Source organism: Rhinopithecus roxellana, chromosome 10 (assembly GCF_007565055.1).
Source record: "Rhinopithecus roxellana isolate Shanxi Qingling chromosome 10, ASM756505v1, whole genome shotgun sequence".
Classification (NCBI taxonomy): Eukaryota; Metazoa; Chordata; class Mammalia; order Primates; family Cercopithecidae; genus Rhinopithecus; species Rhinopithecus roxellana.
In genome coordinates, this window is record NC_044558.1 from 15940588 (window position 1) to 15956824 (window position 16237).

A 16237-nucleotide genomic window follows, 5' to 3' on the forward strand; every position below is an offset into this window, starting at 1 on the left:
GAAATGGAAATTTAAATCTTACTTAGGGTGATTTTAAGTTTAGGTAATAAATTAACTAGAAGAATATCTGGTAGCCATATGAGTCAAATCTGCCATGTTCCTTCCATATTCCAGCCTGCACCCAGTTCATCTGTTCTGTTGCTCTCTAAAAACAATAACAACAACAAAAAAGCAGATGGTGGAGGGGAGTGAGTATTCCCCAGCTTCCCTTCATCTGGGTATTCTCTCCATACTTTTGGTAGCTACTCTAACAAATAATCATCACATAATCTTGATAGGACTCTAAAGACAGGCTCTGTAGAAGCTGGCCAAAGGATGTAGTTTTTAGGATAAGAAAGCCTGGATTTGACTTCAAGCTCTGTTGCCTTTTCTTTTTCTTTTTTTTCTTTTGAGATGGAGTCTTGCTCTGTCGCCAAGGCTGGAGTGCAGTGGCACAATCTCTGCTCCTTGCAACCTCCACCTCCCAGGTTCAAGTGATTCTCCTGCTTCAGCCTGCCTAGTAGCTGGGACTATAGGCACGTGCCACCAACCCCAGCTAATTTTTTGTATTTTTTAGTAGAGATGGGGTTTCACCATGTTGGCCAGGCTGGTCTGAAACTCCTGGCCTCAAGTGATCCGCCTGCCTTGGTCTCCCAAAGTGCTGGGATTACAGACGTGAGCCACTGCGCCTGGCCTCTGCTGGTTATTCTGCGTGTGGCATTTGATATGTTGTTTAAGATCCTGAGCCTCGGTGACACAGGTAGGGATTATAAGTGTCTGCAACATAGTAGGTGTGCTCACTAAATGTTAGGGGACTCTAACTCAGAAGACTGTTAGATGAATTGAATAAGGCAATACCTGCAGAGCTCCTAGCTTAATTGCCTACATACATGTCATGCCATGGAGCACACACACACACAATAGTGTGGTTCAACTCCACTGGTCTAGTGTTGCTTCCACTTTCCCCCGGTATCAAGGGAATAGATTGCTGAAAACCAAAGCAGAGGAGAGAATGCAAAACATGGGAGGGATTGAATCAGCAAGGCCTTGTCCAGTGGGAACCGTGGAACTGGCTGAAGCTCAGCGTAGTTCTGATATGGCCACCCAATGGCTGGGTTCCTGTTGAGCGAGCCATTTGTCTTTTTTTTTTTTTTTTTTTTTTTTTTTTTGGCATTTGCCTTTTTAAACAGAAGAGCTGGAATAGACCTGTAAATTTTGTGTTTCTAAATTATTTCATCCCTGAAATGAATAAACCCGATAGAGAAATTATATAATTCAGCGTTTGAAGGAACACTTTGTTCTTAATGCAATTTTGCAAGTGTTTCTAGGGCTGATTGGTGTTTGGATGTCCAGCCCTCAGCCAACAAACCACTAGCAAGATGCCTTTTAAAAGCTGCATTCAAATAACTACCTGCCAAAAGGCCATGTCTGCTGTTGTTTCCCAGTTGTAGTCAAATAACTTCATTCATTTGAGTTGGATGCTGATATACTTTGAAGTCCTTAGGAGAAGAAAGTCAATCTTTTCAGCCAGGATTTGGTCAGTGAGAGAAAACTGTCCCCCTCGTGGAAGGGATCAGCAACTCGGCAACTCCTCTCCTTTGTCTCCCCGCCTAGTCATTGCAAACCATGGAAATGAAATTCACAAAAGGAAGTTTAGAGAGGACACAAAGGAAAAATGTCCAGGTTAACATGAGAGAGAGAAAAGCACAGGGAATGCCTTTCCTGACCAAGCTAAGAAGTGAACAGGCTGTGCAATAAGAGACTGTTTCCACATCTGATTTCTCCCTGATGGAAAAAAATGCAGTGAAATGTTGGCTGGGCTGACTGTGGAAATCTATTTCCGCTCCGCCTGCTGGCGTTTGTTTAAGTGGTCCTGTCACCAGAGTTCGTCTGGATCTCGGGGGCCTTGCTCTGACTCCAGTTTTTCTAGTCTATCAGTCTCTGTGTTTCCTGTTTTCTCATAATCCCATGTTAATTTTTTTCATGCCATTTGTGGAATTTTGAAAGAGACTTTTATTTTGTTGAGAGGATAAAGGGAGTTTTCATTGGGGTTCTTTGTCTTTTGGTCAGCCATAAACCAGTGGGAAGAAGAATAGAATCAAAAGGAAGAGACAATAAGCTGAAGGGAACAAGATGCAATTTTTGGTCTTATCCTGTTTTGGGATGGCAATAGGAGGGCAGGGGACTGGATGCAGGCTGGGGTGAGGGATTAGGAAGGATGAGAATCTGATACGAACGCTTGTTTGTCTTGCTCCTGTACTGGACAGCACGTTCTTTGAGCTTAGCCTCTGGCTCTTAGTCATCTTTTTTTTTTTTTTTTTTTTTTTTTTTTTTTTTTTTTTTTTTTTTTTGAGGCGGAGTCTCGCTCTGTCGCCCGGACTGGAGTGCAGTGGCCAGATCTCAGCTCACTGCAAGCTCCGCCTCCCGAGTTTACGCCATTCTCCTGCCTCAGCCTCCCGAGTAGCTGGGACTACAGGCGCCCGCCACTTCGCCCGGCTAGTTTTTGTATTTTTAGTAGAGACGGGGTTTCACCGTGTTAGCCAGGATGGTCTCGATCTCCTGACCTCGTGATCCGCCCGTCTCGGCCTCCCAAAGTGCTGGGATTACAGGCTTGAGCCACCGCGCCCGGCCAGTCATCTTTTATGAAGACACACAACAACTTCTCATTGCTTACAGAATTAAGCTGACATCCTTCTCAAATTCACATGCAACCTAAATTCTCTGGTGCCATAATGAGAGAGTGGAAAAGAACATGTGAATGCCACTCCATTTGTCACTGAATGATCTCTGCTGTCTCTCAAATCCTGATTTTCTTCATCTAATAAAATGTGGGCGATAATGGAAAGTAGCTTACAGAGTTGTAATGAGGATTAAATGAGATAATCCATGTGAGAGCCTGGCTAGTCCAGTGGTGGCATATAGTAAACATTCCATGAAAGTAGCTATTATTATTATTAATGCAGTGCATAACTAATTGCATGACCCTGAATAAGTCATTTTTTCCACTGTAACATGTGAGCGATAATTCTTTTGCAAATTGTTGTAAAGATTTAATGAGGAAGTCTTTGTAAAATACCCAGCAGGTGTCTGTGATGTAGTAGGTGCTCATTAATTGTTACTTCCCAGTTGTCTTTCCCATTCATTTCTTTCACGATTTCCCTTCATGTCACCCATCCTCTAGCCAAACTGAGCAACTTGTTCCTGACACACCCTTCAGTGTTTGCTATCACACGTGTGCTCATTTTCTGGTATCCTCTTTTTCTGCCTCCCTGTCTCTGTCTATAGGAACGTTGGATATCTTTTAAGGCTTAGCTCAAATATCACCTGCTACATGATGTTTTACATAAGCTTCTCAACCAGGTGTTATTTCTCCTTCCTTCAAAAAATCCCTTCCACTTTTTTTTTTTTTTTAATTTGACGGAGTTTTGCTCTGTTGCCCAGGCTGGAGTGCAATGGCGCGATCTCGGCTCATTGCAATCGCTACCTCCCCGGTTCAAGCAATTCTCCTGCCTCAGCCTCCTGAGTAGCTGGGATTACAGACATGTGCCACCACGCCCGACTAATTTTGTGTTTTTAGTAGAGACAGGGTTTCACCGTGTTGGTCAGGCTGGTCCTGACCTCACATGATCTACCTGCCTCGGCCTCCCAAAGTACTGGGATTACAGGCGTGAGCCACCATGCCCGGCCTCCCTTAGCACTTTTTTTTCTTTACTGGCACATACTTTCTTTTTTGAATTACAGGAATTTCTGTGCCCCGTCTTGTGCACACACTCCTCCCAGCTATTCACGGTACAATCACCTGTCTCCTCTTCTTCCTCACCCCATACTCATTTACCCAAAAGATTCTGACTCATTATCTAGGAAACTGTCATCTCTAGAAAGACTTCTTTCTTGCTGAAAGAAGAGAGAATTCTCTTGCTGAATTGCATTTTCAGTTAGATGCCTCAGTTTTCTCATCCTAGTCATGATACTTTTTCATTGATCTTACTGGATTTCAATGCAGAATGTTAAGCTCCACAAGGGATGTCAGGGATTGTATCTTTTTCATCTTTGTATTCTCTATTTCTTACACATCATCTGGCACACAGTAAGTGCTTATTTATGTTTCTTGAACTGAGCTGATCCTACAAACCCACTGCAGTGTTTAAACACCACAAAAGCTCAATGAAGTTACCCTTAACAACCCACTACAGCAGTCTAAGAACTTTAACTGAAACGTCTCTGCCTTTTGTGAAGATAGGAAATTGCTGTAATTTGAAATGCTAAATCATTACATTGTATGTCAAATAAAAGAAAAATGCTATTTCACTATTATTTTTTACCCTTGACTTTTGCAGCAATCCAACTACTAAATTAAATGATTATCCTTTTTATGGAATAGCAATATTCCTGAGAAGCTTCCAGATAATGTCGTAAAATTAAATTATGACAAAATACCTGTAAAAATTCACCCTTTTTAAAGAAAAATCTTAGTGAAATGACTTGAATAGCAATAATTCCTCTGGAAGGGTAAAATAAGAAACAGTCCCTTACTGTGTGTGGATATAAAGTCTCCCCTTACGTGTTTTTCTTTGCATCTGTATTTTCACATATTGATTAAGCAGGAGTGGACGTATGTATGCCATATAAAATTGTGTAAAGAAGCCGATCCTGAGAAGAGCACTAGGAATATTAGAAGTTCGATGAAAAGAAAACAAGAATATTTGAAAGACTGCCAAGGGAGAGAATTACTTGATTTAATAACTTTTTCATGACAGTAATAGGAATAGCTAATACTTATTAAGTAGTGTTTTATTTCTTTGTTTTCTCCACTTTTTGTTCTGGTCCATCAAAACAAGCCTCTTATCTATGCCAGATTGCTTAAAACAAAGCACAATTTTTAGTTTGAAAATGAAAAGTATGTATGTATTATTTATAAGTAATAAACAAAAAGTTAATTTGCGAAAAAGAGTATAGCTATCCCAAGACTTCTCTCTGCAAATTTTGCGTGTTTGCAGAACATTTACCAAATAGCTGAAAGGAAGAGGATTTTGTATCACTTTTCCTTTTCCGAGAAGTTGTGCTGTATTTGTTGGAATAAATTTCAGTACTTTCTTCTGATCCTCAGATGACGATGCCATATGATGTTTCTCACAGGGTCAGCGCGGGAGGTAGAGGATTTCTGGGGATATGTGTTTCAAAGCCAGGAATTCTTGGGAAGGAGTACGAACTCCGATACAAATACTGGCTCATCTCTGTACCATGGACTCTCGAGAACAGCAGCGTTTCAACACTTAGCATTTTGTTGCCAGAAATAAATCAAATGGACAATGGTGCAAAAATAAAAATGTTCCTGGAACAACTGGAGGTCAGTTTTGACTTTAACTAATCTGGCAATTTTGTTTGGATTTCTCAGTGCCTACATTTGATCTCTAAATTATGCTTTGTGGCTGGACTCACCCTTTCTAGGGCCAGACACAGTTTATCTGGCTGGGATTTTTCCTGTGTAGGTTTAAAGATAAGTAAAATATCTGACTCACTGCTCATCTTGCCAGCGTGTCTTTCTGTTGCACAAAAAGATAGCAACAGCATAAGCTGCCATGAATAGGTTTGGCAAGGCTGACTGGTAGGAATGGTTTCCATATGGTGTAAGATTAGAATTAATTGCTCAAACACATGGCAGTTAAAGAACCCTAAGGTGTTTCAAGTGTCCTGCAAGAAAAGACCAAGAAAGAAAAGGAAATTAAAACACTTCAGTGATTCTCTAAATAAATTTATATAGGCCTTAGCATATTATTTTAAACTATCTAGGGCCTAAAAGATGTTTTAAGGCAAAAAATTATTACTAACAGCATGCACGGATATTTAAAAAATAAAATACATGCATAAAAGAAGGCAATTTCTATTACTCATATAGGCATCTTTGAAGAGGACCAGGAATAAAACGTATGCAAACAACTGAGCAAATCTATAATAAAAATTCACACATGCACATGACTATAAAATATAAAGTATTACCTTGATATAAATAATATAATTTATTTTTACAAAGTTCTTATGGGAAAATGGAGGCTTAGAGGTGTCAACTGATTTTGTCCAGAGGGACACTAGAGGCTTTCATGCCTTGGACTTTACTTGACTTAGACTAGTTCTCTGTGTGCATATTTATGTGTTTGTGTATATATTGTTTATATTAGATTATAGATATCTAAAGAGTGAAGATTATGTTCAACTCATAATTGTATTCCAATATAACACATGCTATGTTGCCTGGCAAATAGTAAGCACTTAATAATTATTTGCTAAACTGAATTTATAAAAACAAGTTAACGTATCCATGATGGGAATTTCTGAGCATAATCATAATATTTCATTCATTTGCTCTATTCTACAAACACAAACTGTCTATTGTATGCCAAATACTGTTAGAGTTGATATCTTTCCTCAAGAAAATTACACTTGATAGAGGGATAAAAAGTCTTATAAACAAATAATCGTAAGTACATGGGAAAATCTTTCATCAATTATGTAAAAAGTATTTTACTGCAGAAAGTAGTCCTAAAGTAGTCCTAATATAGTGGCAATTCTAATTCATGTAAATGGGCCAAACTCACCATTTAGGTGGGGAGGCCTAATATGAGGTCTCTAAGAGAAAAATTTAAGATACAAGATACAGCAAGGTTTGAAATAAATTTCTTTTATTATACTATTCTTGCCCTATTTTGATAGAAAAATTATGCTAGCCTTATAATATCAGTTGCAGAGACTTTCTTCTTTTTTCTATTCTCTGGTACAGTTTATATAAAAGAGAAATCGTTAAATTTAAAAAATATATTAAATATTGCTTCTTTTATGACTTACAAATTATTTAGTAGTGTTTATAACTTGCTAAATGCATAGGTTTTAAAATATTTTGATATTGATTCCTAGAATTATTGCATATTAGTTAGAGAATGTGATGATTATTAAATTTATTCTTTGATATTTTTCAAGGCTTTTTATGGCCTAATACATGGTCAATTTTTATAAAGTTTTCATATTTGCATAAAAGTTTATTCTTTAGTTATTGGATGCAAAACTGTATAAATGCTTTTGGCAAGCTTGTTAATTAATTGTATTACTCAAAGCTTCCTTGGTTTATTAAATTATTTTTGTGTGCTTGATTAGCTCATTAATGATTAAAATCTGTAGTTCTAATTATAGCTTTTTCAAATCTTGCAATTTTTCCAATGTTGCTTTATATATTTTGAGGATATACTTTTAGGTACTACATATAAATTGAGAATTTTTATGGACTCCCAGTTAATTTTTCCTTCAGTTGTCATTCAATGTGTCTCTTGTCTATAACAGTGCTTTCTCCCTTAAAGTTTATAGTAACTTATATTAATTAAATTTCACTTTAACAATTTTCTTTAGCGAAGTATTTGGTTGCTGTTATTTTCTAACGCTTTTGTTTATATTTTTATAAATCCTTATATCTTATTTAACTGTCTTGTTAATGCTTATCAATAGAATTTTAAAATCAAAGTAATTTACATTTATTGTCATTATAATATTTTGGTTTATTTCTAAGATATTATTTTGTGCTTTTATTTGCTAAGCCTTTAATGCATATTTTTTAAAAAGTAATTTCATCCTTCTATTGGTTTATGTGAGACTTCTTTATTTAATTGTATCCCTTTATTAATTTGTAAATTTTACATATAATATCTAAATTTTTATTTTTTTTATTATACTTTAAGTTCTAGGTTACATGTGCACAACGTGCAGGTTTTTTACATATGTATACATGTGCCATGTTGGTGTGCTGCACCCATTAACTCGTCATTTACATTGGGTATATCTCCTAATGCTATCCCTTCCCCCTTCCCCACAATAGGACCCGGTGTGTGATGATCCCCTTCCTGTGTCCAAGTGATCTCATTGTTCAATTCCCACCTATGAGTGAGAACATGCGGTATTTGGTTTTCTGTTCTTGTGATAGTTTGCTGAGAATGATGGTTTCCAGCTGCATCCATGTTCCTACAAAGGACACGAACTCATCCTTTTTATGGCTGCGTAGTATTCCATGGTGTATATGTGCCACGTTTTCTTAATCCAATCTGTCACTGATGGACATTTGGGTTGATTCCAGGTCTTTGCTATTGTGAATAGTGCCGCAATAAACATACGTGTGCATGTGTCTTTATAGCAGCATGACTTATAATCCTTTGGGTATATCCCCAGTAATGGGATGGCTGGGTCAAATGGTATTTCTAGTTCTAGATCCTTGAGGAATCACTAAATTTTTATTTCTTTGTTTGTTTTGGAGACAAAGTTTTGCCCAGCTGTCTAGGCTGGAGTACAATGATGTGATCATAGCTCACTGCAGCTTTGCACTCTTGGCCTCCAGGGATCCTCCCCTCAGCCTCCTGAGTATCTGGGATCACAGGTGAATGTCACCACACCCAGCTTATCAATTTTTTAAGAGAGTTTCTTTGAATTATTAACATCTATATTTTTAACACAATAAAAAATTAATCAATACTTCTATGTACCCCTTGAGCAATACAAGAAAGTTTAAATGTTTTAATGACAATTAAAGCACTGCTGTAATTACTCACAATTATCCTTAATACTTTATACAGTCATCATGTGCTTTGATTTACATGCATGCTTACAATCTCTTTGCATTCAATTTTTTCTATCATTGTACAATTTTCTGAAGTAAAGCTTCTATCAACAGGGGTTTGTGAGTGGTAAGCAATCACGATAGTTGTCTAAAAATAGACTTATTTTGTCTTTCCTCTGAAATGATAGTTTAGTTAGAAATACAATTTTAATTTGAAACTTGGTTTCCCTCATACTTTGAAGATTCTTTTTCACGATTTTCTGGTTTCTTCTAATGCTGTTTCAAAAGGCTGAGGTCAGCTTGATAGAGGAGACAAACACTAAAGTAGTAAAATAAGTAAATAATTTTATATGAGGTAGTGGCAGATGCTAAAAGGAAACAGAAGCATCAGAGGAGTTACTTTGAGGGTCTGCACTGATTTCACATAATCTTCAGTTCACTTATTATTAGGATGTTTGTCTGGATTAGCTTACCCTACCCACCCCCAATAGATGTTCATCTATGCGCTGTACTGTGTTAATGAACAAGATGGGTAGATCACTACCCTGGTGGGACACACAGTTTTATGGAATGAGATCATCATAAAAATGTGCAATTATGAAATTTGATAAAGTTAATGAAGGAAAAGTATAGAGAGTTAGGAAAGCACATGACAGAGGATCCAGACTTAGTTTAGGGGGTTAGAAAAAAAAACTCTTAAAAAGCATGTTTGATTTGCAATTTGAAGTATAAATGAGAGTTAAATGGATAAAGGGGGAAGTAAGACCAGAAAGAGAGAGTCTTACAGGCTGAAGGAACAGTAATCATGTAAGCTGTAAGGTGGAACAAGGCTCGAAGTATTAAAAGACACATGATGAGGCAGGGGATTTAGGCAGGTCCATGTAAAAATGCAAAAGAACTGATTTTTTAAACAGATCTGTAAGTGATTGGAAATGATTAAGAACTTTAAGAAGGACAAGAGAGACATAAACAGATTGTGTTTTTTATAAATGAATCTGGAAGCACTGCGGAGAATAGATTAGAGAGTGGTAAGAGTTAATGTAGGGAGATCAGCTGGGGTCGGGAATTGCAGCAGCTCAGGTAAGAAGTGATCATGACTTACACCAAGATGAAGTGTAAGAGGAAGAAGGAAGAAGAGGGATATGGAAATTCTCTAGAAGGTGGTGGTGAACCAGCGAATGCAGGGGTAAAGGTCTGGTGTCAAGCATGGGTCCTTTGTTCTGGATTGCACAACTGATGCTAATCTAGAGCAGTTCACAGTTTGCAGGGAGACATATAAGCAGTATAAAGAGTTGAGACGTTTCTGTGATATCTAGATAGAAAGAAAGAGTAAGCAGTAGGAGTTCCGTGTTTAATCTTAGTTGAAAATGCAAATTTGAGAGTCATCATCCCATGCAAATAAAACACTTCGATTTATTTTTTCAAAATTAATGGCAATACCGTTTTCCCTAAATGGGTCCCACCTATCTTCCACCATAGAACCAACCATTTGGTACTCAGGGATAGATGAAAGAAATGAGCCTTTAGGAGCAAATGACCATTATTTCCCTTTGCTTATTCTTTTTTGACTCTTTCACGAGTCACGGTAATAAGACCAAACAATGTATTGCACAATATCAATAAAATTGAATTATATAGAGAGAGTTTAAACCACGTAAGTCCATTGGGTTGATTTGCACAGAGTAGGCGATCAATACATATTTGTTGTGTGACCAACACACACTAAAAGTATTGCTAAATCACTTCCTTAATGTTGGCTTATAATTGGGTTTGTTGTCAGAAACATGACTGTAGCCATAAATACTTTTGTGCTCCTCTTTAAGCAGACAACAGAAAATCCTTCTCACCCTGGAGGCTGACTTTGGCTACACAGGCAGTTCAGTGACCTGGCATAACCTCAGATCCACAGCTTCAGGCTGTCACTGTGCCTTTGGTGGGCCATGGGTCTTCTCAGCTAATATAATTTGGCAAACACGAAGCATTTTATGAGAGAGGCAATGTGGAAAGAACTCTGTAATTTTGCAAAAAATTTTGCCAATGTTTTTAACCACTCAACTTCCCAAATACTCTGCTTCGGGCAAATTAATTTACAAATATCTTGTGTTTTCCTTGTCTTTTTCCATTCTCTCTTTAGGGACCAAGGATTCAACATGAACTCTAGTCCTCATAGTCTCAAGGGATCAGGCTGAGTCCTCTGGAGGGACCAGAAACAGATACAATGTAAGAGGTAAGTTAAAATTGTTATCAAGGAAGAGGACCAAGGAATAGAACCAGGGAAACTATGTTATATGTTGGATCTTAGAGTGTGAGACTGTAGATGGGAAATGGGGCAGGAAGTCGAGAGCTGAGATCAGCAATAGGCTTCTAGGCCTAGTGCAAGGTTATAAGAAAATGGAAAAAAGTCTGAAAGGTAGCTCCGAATAAACAAGAGTGTCAGGAGTTTCTTCCAGTGGGGCTGGGTAGCTGTGGGGGACGTGATTAAAAGCTCAGGATCATTTCAGACACCCAGGTCCTTTGCAGTACACCACTCCATTCTTTTGGAATGCCTTTTCCCACCTTTGCCTGCCAGTATCAATTCTGTTTTCTGTGGACATGTGACCACTGACACAGCATTTCATTAGCCTGAGAAATATTTGGGTAAAAATCTATTTTCTAACAAAATGCCAAGTCATTATAGCATGTTTGTTTTAGGAGGCAAATTTTGCAACCTTTTATACGTCCTAAGCATTTTGCCCCCTCCCCTGAGAAAGTTTAAAGAATCTTTCTCTTCTTTTGCTTTTGAAAAATTTCTAATGGATTTTCAGGAAACAGTTACCTGAGGTGTTTCAGTCCTATTTTTAAATGCAGTGCATCACATGTTTATTACCTGTGAACCTGCTTGAAGTTGGGAACCGTGTTTTATTTGCGTTGCTTTATATACTTGGTTAGGCTAATAAAATGAGAATATCTATTATTTATTAAATGCCTAATTACCTTACCTATACTATTTCTAGTATTCACAGAAACCTTTCCAGGTATGGGTGTTACCTCCGTTTTAGGCTTGGAAAGTCTCACCTGCTCAGAGGTAGAACCAATACATGCTGGGGTTATGATCAGAACTCAGATCTGAGCTCTCTTCATGACTCCACACCGCTTTACATATTTGTTGATTTGATTAATCTAAGTTGTTGGTTACATAGTTTATGTCCTTTACCTCCTAGGGCTTCTGTGATCTTCCCCAGAGCCACACTAGCTAGGAGCCGGTAAGAGGAGAGGAAAGAAAGAGAGAGAGAGGGAGATACTGAAACCACATTTTGTGTCTTGTTATTTCACAGGGGAAAAAGCTTTAGTTTCTTTGTTTACTTTTGTTTTTATCTGTCTTCTCTTTCGCCTTTTCAGGTATTGGTCCTGTTCCTTACTCATTTCTTATTTATTATTATATTCTTATTCATTATTAAAACATTCATTTATAAAAAACTTTTGTTTTCTTATATTGTTTACTTACATGAGTAAATGCCTTGTTCTAACCTAAGCTTACAATTCCCAAAGGTTCTTTAGTTAACTAGCTAAATTCCAAAACGTTATTTGGCCCATAGGGGGCTAATTTGTATGGTCTTCCTAGGGAAACACACATACACACACACACACACACACACACACACACACATACACACACACACACAGTTTCTTAGGGGAGAAAACCAATAGGTTATGACAAATTCATTCGTGAAAGTAAGTAAACTAAGTTTTGAAACTGAAAAGATAAACTCTGTGGAATCTCTTGAACTGCTCAGTTTCTGGTCCTGAGGCTCAAGTCCCCACTTGCTGTCCCCCAGCTCTGTGCTCAAAGACCTTCTTCATGCCCCCAGACAGCTCTGTGCTTTCTGGCTGGTCACTGTCACGTGTTCACACATTTTCAGATCAGCATGAACAGGGTGGCAGAAGGAAGCTATGGGGAACTAGTGTTTGGATGTACCCCAGAGATATTTAAACTATATATTGAGTTCCCAGTATGTGTTATACGCTTTTTTAAAATAGACAAATATAGAAATTAATGGTAGTAATAAGATGTGATTAATTCTGTATTAGTCAGGTGTATCACCATGTGTTAGGGGAGCCGAGGAGCATGGAGAATTTCCAGAGAGACCCATTTGATGACTGATGAGAGGCTGCCAGCGAGGGAAGGTGGGGAGTGTATTCTAGGTAGAATGAACAGCTAGTGACTTAGCACAGACCAGAAACAGAAAAAACACAGAAAGCTTGAGATGTATGTGACTTCTGAGCGCTTTGGGATATTCCTCAAGTGTAATAACTGAGGCTTGCTCTGTGCCAAGTCACCTTCCAAGTGCTTAACTTGTATTGTTTATTTAAATCTTCACAATAAGCCTATAAGGTTAGTTCTGTTACTATTCGCACTTTACATTGCAGAAACTGGAGCACAGAGAAATGAGACTTGTGAAGGTTCACACGGTTGGTAAATACTCAGGTTCTCTATCCCAGAGCCTTTGTGCCTAACTGCCACATTATGCTCTTCCAAGTGTTTGCTGAAGAACAATAAATATTTATTAATGTATTTCTTCTTGCAGGCCACTTGTGTCCTTCACTAATCAGAAGCTTTTGTATTTTAATGACACTTCACAAAATCCCCTGAGGAGAAAAGAAAGAGGCAGGCCCACCAAAAAAAGGAAAACCCCAAAGGGGAAAAGACAAGGGCTGAAAACAAACTCGACTCTGAATTGAGTTATACCCTATCGGTGATATGCAAGTGCTGGGTAGAGGAGGGCGTGGTCCCTCCCTAGGGCTCCATGCCCACAGACCTTTGTGAGGACGGGCATTTCCTGCCCAACTGTTGCATTTCCCAAGATCACCCTGGCCTGCCACGCCCCCATCCTGTGCCTATAAAAAATGCCCAAGACCCTAGCAGGCAGACCAGAGGCAGCTGGACGACGAGAGGAATGCACTGACTGGCACTGGCACACCTGCAGGCCACCAACTGGCAGAAGCAGAATGATACAAATTTGGCTCCGACAGTTGGAGGAGAGTCCAGGCCGCTGATCAGCCTGACTCCAGGGGAAAACCATCTCCCTTCTGGCTCCCCCATCTTCTGAGAGCTACTCCCATTCAGTAAAACCTTGCATTCGTTCTCCAAGCCTAAGTGTGATCTGATTCTTGTGGTACACCAAGGCAAGAACCCAGGATGCAGAAAGCCCTCTGTCTGCGAGAAGGTAGAGGGTCTAATTGAGCTAACGCAAGCCGACTACGGACGGCTAAACTAAAAGAGTACCCTGTAACACCCACTGGGGCTTCAGGAGCTGTAAACATTCACCCCTAGACACTGCCATGGGGCCAGACCCCCACAACCTGCCTGTCTTTACGCTCCCCTAGTGGTTTGAGCAGTGGGACAATGAAGAAGCGAGCTGCACTTCCATCGCACACCCTGCGAGGGGGACAAGGAAACTTTTCCTGTTTCGAAGGGACAGGAAGTGTTGCAGGCCGCCATGTTTAATTAGAAAGGCAGAGAGTGCCAAAAAACAAGGAGATTCAGACTGAAAATATGTCTTATTTGCTGGGATGATTGTGCCAAGTTTTATTATAGGAAGCCAAAAGATCCTATCAGGGTAGTTATCAGGTCATTAATTTTGTGTCACATACAACCTGTATTGTTGCCTTTAAGAACTTCCTGTATTCTCGGCTTCAAATATTTCAGGAAGGGGTCAGGTGTAGTACAGAGATCTGGGGCAATCATTGCATGTTGGAGTCTCGGATTCCAAGGGCTTTTGGGAACAGATTTGTGAGAAAAGTGAAAAGGAAGCAAGCAGGAGGATGTTTATTTTTAATAAAGAGACCCTGCCCTAACTTCCTGAACTAAAACCAGTCTAGACTTGTTTTTTTCCATTTTACACAATGTCCGTAACAACAGAATAAATTTATTAAAACCAAACAAACTGGGGGTTGAGTTTTGGCACAGAAAGTCAGACAGAAATAGAATCAGCTGCTCTTGAGTTGGGGCGAGTGACGGATTTACAAACCAGCAGTAGATTAAGGCTGCATTGGCCTTAACCGAACTGAAGTTATTTTCATTATGAGGAGACAATAGAGATGCAAAATGTCTGGCCTGGTGCCTGGGACGTGAACTAGTTAGTCCATCAATTCTGAACTTCTTTTCCTTCAGTTTTCAAAACTCAGGAGATTAGAGCTAGGAAGGACCCTTATGGGATTTTCTCCATAACTTTGTGTAGAGAAAACTGAGAGAAATTAGATGTTTTCACCTTCCCGTTCACAGCCATAGATTAAAGCAACGTATCACTAAATTACCTGACAGTACCTACAAATGGGGACATTTAGTTTTGGCTCCTGTGTGTTGGGAACATAAATGTGGCAACAATTCAATTTGCACAGAGTTGAGCATAGATTCACAATCATCTCTTTTTTTTTTTTTTTTTTTTTTTTTTGAGACGTCATCTCTGTCACCCAGGCTGGAGTGCAATATCATGATCTTGGCTTACTGCAACCTCCGCCTCCTGGGTTCAAGTGATTCTCCTGCCTCAGCCTCCCAAATAGCTGGGACTGCAGGTGCCTCCCACCACACCTGGCTAATTTTTGTACTTTTAGTAGAGACAGGGTTTCACCACATTGGCCAGGCCGGTCTCGAACTCCTGAGCTTGTGATCCCCCTGCCTCGGCCTCCTAAAGTGCTGGGATTACAAGCATGAGCCATGGTGCCCGGCCCACAATCAACTCTTTAGTAATTGGTAGACTCTGTGTTTGGAGATGATCCAGTTTCTCCCCTCTCCTTCTCAGCCATTTTAGGGTGCCTTCAGTAGCACTTCAGCATTTAGATGCAGGTAGGTGTGTTTTTTTGTTTTTTGTTTTTTTGAGACGGAGTCTCGCTCTGTCACCCAAGCTGGAGTGCAGTGGCGCCATCTCGGCTCACTGCAAGCTCCATCTCCTGGGTTCACACCATTCTCCTGCCTCAGCCTCCTGAGTAGCTGGGACTACAGGCGCCCGCCACCACGCCCGGCTATTTGTTTTTTGTATTTTTAGTAGAAACGGGGTTTCACCGTGTTAGCTAGGATGCTCTCGATCTCCTGACCTCGTGATCCGCCCACCTCGGCCTCCCAAAGTGCTGGGATTACAGGTGTGAGCCACCGCGCCTGACTGGTAGGTGTGTATTTAATCAGTGTTTAAGGAATGTCTGAGTCCAAGCCAAAGTCAACGTGTATTTTTACATTTCAGAATGCTTTCCATTCCTCATCTCACTTAATCCCTACAGTATAACTTTTAAGGAGACAAAAAATTAATTTGAGCTGGATGTGGTGGCAAGTGCCTGTTGTCCCAGCTACTCAGGAGGTTGAAGCAGGAGGATTGCTTGAGCCCAGGAGTTCAAGGTTACAGCTATGATCATACCACTGCACCCCACCTTGGGTGACAGAGTGAGACCCTATCTCGTGAAAAAAATTGTAAAAAAAAAAGAAAAGAAAATTAATTTGAACTCTATTTGACCTGTGGAGAAAACGAGATATGGTGATATTCCCAAAATGGCATACTGAGTTTCACAGGGAAGTCAGGATTAGAACCCAAATATCCCTCCTCTAATTTTCTTTAGAGTGGGCCATGATCTCCCACCAACCCCCTCCATTAATAGGAATTAGAGAAGTTGTAACAGTAAATGAATCCCAAAATGTACAAT

General features: G+C 39.5%; 1 protein-coding gene across 1 annotated transcript in view; it reads left to right on the plus strand.

Annotated features, from left to right (window-relative positions):
* Nucleotides 1–16009, plus strand: part of C10H12orf60 (chromosome 10 C12orf60 homolog) — a 105689-nt gene extending 89680 nt beyond the window's left edge. Inside the window, exons 3-6 of the transcript XR_004059650.1 lie at nucleotides 8270–8389; nucleotides 10704–10796; nucleotides 13135–15396; nucleotides 15713–16009. The gene's annotated coding sequence lies outside the window, so the exon portion shown is untranslated. The remainder of the gene's footprint in view (nucleotides 1–8269; nucleotides 8390–10703; nucleotides 10797–13134; nucleotides 15397–15712) is intronic.
* Nucleotides 16010–16237: the final 228 nt, after the last annotated feature.